Source organism: Galeopterus variegatus, unplaced genomic scaffold (genome assembly GCF_000696425.1).
Source record: "Galeopterus variegatus unplaced genomic scaffold, G_variegatus-3.0.2 Scaffold3866, whole genome shotgun sequence".
In the NCBI taxonomy this organism is placed as follows: Eukaryota; Metazoa; Chordata; class Mammalia; order Dermoptera; family Cynocephalidae; genus Galeopterus; species Galeopterus variegatus.
In genome coordinates, this window is record NW_007729977.1 from 93,260 (window position 1) to 96,906 (window position 3,647).

Sequence of the window (3,647 nt, forward strand, 5' to 3'; positions counted from 1 at the left end):
TTGTTATAATAAAAACAGTGATTAAACTGACATGCACACAGGTCTGGTGTCACACCTAATCCACTCAAAGTGCTCACACAGCCACCCACCACCTTATCCACACCCGGCTTCTGGTGGCCTGGGTGTCACAGAGATCTTTCTCCCCAATCCCATTAGCAATGAGCTTCAGAAAGCTTTACCATTACAAGCTCAAACTCAGGGCTGCTAAGGTTTACAATTGGCCTTAGGGAAGGAAGGGAAAAGGCCCTCAATACCTGAAGGCCACGCATTTGGCAGCCAGAACAGATTTTCCCATTAATAAGGTCTTTCAAATCAAAGAGGGAGCCAAATCTTATCTCTTATTGTAAAGCCAGTTAGAGAACGAGGAGGGGATCAGGATGTGGGGACACTGCCTCCTCCCTGCCACCTTTCCAGAATTCACAGATTCTGCACAAGAGCACCCACACGTGCCCCTGCTCTCAGTGGGCACATTGCAGTCCTCAACCCCTTTAGTCTTCGAGTAATGTTATTACCCAATTTTCTAGGTGGCAGAGCCAAGCCTCAGAGAAGCTGATCATTTGCACTGTGTTAAGTGGCCTTGAGGGGTCGTACTGGAGTAATCAAGTAAACAAGTTGGTGCTGTTGTCTCCCTTCTAGGAACTAAATACCAATTCCCCAGTGACTCCAACTGGAAGGTCTCAAGTGTCTTGAAGGGGGGTTAGCGAAAATACGGGAGGGAACTTCTACCCTGGTTCAGGTCATTGCTAGCTCTTCCCTGAGCCCTGGCCACAGAGGCTTTCCTACCTCCTTCCTCCCCCTCTAGTGCATCCTCCTCTCAGTAGTCCAAGTGATTTCCCTAAAAGCATATCCAATCAGAGCTCTTGCTTACGCATCTTCTGCGGCTCCCCAGCGACTTTCAGCGAACTTTAGAAAGCCCCAGTATGACTTGATGTGTCGGCTCTGCTATGTCTTTAGCATTCTTTCCCCTGCTCTGCAACTTAAAATTTACCCTTCAGTCCTCCAGGGCTACTTACAGATCCCCAGATATCCCAACTCAGGATTTCAGGCCTCTGCATAAGCATCCTTCCCCTTGGTCCACCTGGGAGGCTCCTTTCAAATGGCACCTATTGGTTATTCACCCATAGAAAAAGGGAGAAAATTATCCCTCTCTGGGGAACCTCTTTTTACTGTATACTCACCATGTGCTGTAAACATTGTCCTGTGAAACAACTACTGTGCCTTTCTCTGGCTCCCGTAAATACATTTGCATTTCTGTTTCCCCTCCTAGACTGTGACCTTCTTAAGGACAGCAACTTTTCATTGGATTCATCTTTGTATTCCCAGGATCTACATGTACGAAGCACAAAGTAGGAACTCAGTGAATGCCCATCAAATGGAACTAAATGATAGCCCCCATTCAAAGTGGAGAAGGGGAACTAATCATTAATTGAGGGCCCACTCCATGCCAGGCACTGGGTTAGGCAGATTACCATGTGATTACCTCTGCCATCTCATTTAATCCTCGCGATCACTGTGTAAAGAGGGCGTTATAATCCCTATTTGAAGATGGTGATGGCGAGGTTCAAGGAGGTTCAATAACTTGCCTACAGTCATGGAGTCAGTAAGCCATGGAGCCAGGGCTCCTTACATGTCCACTTGACTCCACAGCCTGCACTCTGATTCTCTCCCTGAATCATGCTGCCCCCAACTCCACAAAGGGGGTGCACATCCCTGCACGTGTTGAGTGAGCCAAGTCTTTCCAGACAATCTTCACCTGCAGAGCATATCCCCAGTGCAGATGTGCTGATTTCCGTTCTGCCTCTGGCCTGGAATGTCCTTCTCTGCAGGTGGTTGCTGCAATAGTCACCCTGCACTTGGCTTCCTGGCCAGCACTAGCCCAGGCTCTGGTCCTCCCACTCAACAGGCACCTTGTGAGGTTTACATGGTTCAGGAGGGCACTGAACACAAGGCGTGAGGCCACAGGCTGGCCTTTTGTGGGCAGAGTGAATTTGCCAGGGTGGAAAATGTCCTAACCCACCAAAGGCATGGGTTGGAACTTTTTGAGGAACTCAGCAGCTTCCAAATGCAAACTTAGCGAAAAGGGTATTCGTGAAAATCTCGAACTTTTCTATCACGCATCTCAAAATTCTTTCAGCTTCTGCCCGTTATCCAATTCGAAAGCCACTTCCACATTTTTAGGTACTTGTTATAGCAGCACCCTATTTCCCAGCACCAAATTTATATTAGTTTCCTAGGGCTGCCACCATGAATTACCACAAATGTGGGCACCATTTCCACTTGGTCTTTCCCCCTGTGTTCCTCCGTGTCTCAAATCTCTCTCTCCTTTCTCTTATAAGGACACCCGTCACTGGATTTGGGGTACACACTAAATCCACACTCATCTCATGATCCTTAACTATGTCTGCAAAGACCATATTTCCAAATAAGATCACATTTATAGGCACTGGAAGTTAAGCCTTGAATGTATTATGGGGGGAGAGGGGTATATGTTATAATGTCCTTTGTTCCTTTTAAATTTCCAGAGGCCAAAAGATATAAAATCCAGCATTAGTATCTTTCTTCCTTCATCTTAAAATAGTGATATGGTCTTGTTAATGGCTTGCATTGCCTTGGTGGAAGCACTGTTGCTGACTGTCAATGGTGTATAAAATGAAAATTCCTTGCCTACTACAAGAGGAAGAAAAAGTGCTGAGGTAGATGCAGATGTGGTTACAAATGCCTATCGGCCAAAGAATCAAGCACATTTAAAAATGAATATGAAGCCCTTCATTTGGATGAAGATTCTTATTTCTGTTTACTATCTCTTACCTACCATTAGGTAGTAGATAGATCTGTAGTCAGAGAGATCCTTTCCCTTCTTTGCTGTGTCTCTCAGCATGTTGCTTAATATCTCTGAGCATGTTTCATCATTTATAAAACAAAGATGAATATAATAATAAAACATGCCCTTCCAATCTCCCAAAGTTGTTGTGAGGATAAAATGGTGTATGTGTAGTCGCTGTATAAATGTCTGTGGTTATTTTTCAAGGTATGATAACCATTTTTATACTAGAAGGTCAAATGCAGAAAGAGCTTAAATTCTAGTGGTGTCCTTTCTCTAGAGCCTGGTTAAATAAGCTGTCATGTTAGACACTGATAATGGGGAAAGGATCAGCTAGCCGCCTGCCATCTTGTCTTTCCTAATCCCACTTCAAGGCACTGTATGTGTCACAGCAAACACTGGCTCCTCCCTTTAGAATTCTAGTACATGCAAAGTGTGCTCAAAAATGCCTGACAGCTCACTGCAAACTTACATGTACCTCCTATAAGATTATTCCCTAATTCATCACATAAATTATGTGTTTATTCTCTGCAGAGCCTCCCTCCTTCCTTTTCATTAGTTTTAGTACTCATGCAACAAACATTTACTGATCACCCAAACTTGGATTAGTGCTGGTTCACAGGTCATGGAAGGCAGGGACTCTGCTGTTGTGAATATGATAATCTACTAAAGGGGGAAAAAAAGACCCAAATAATTAAGTATCCCGGGAGAGGTGCTGTACAGACATGAGCAAAGCTTCTATGGGTGTGAGAGGGTAGCCCAGGCAGAGAGAACAGCACAGGAGCGTAGGTTCACAGGAGTGGGAAAGTGGAGGTTTTTTTAAAAA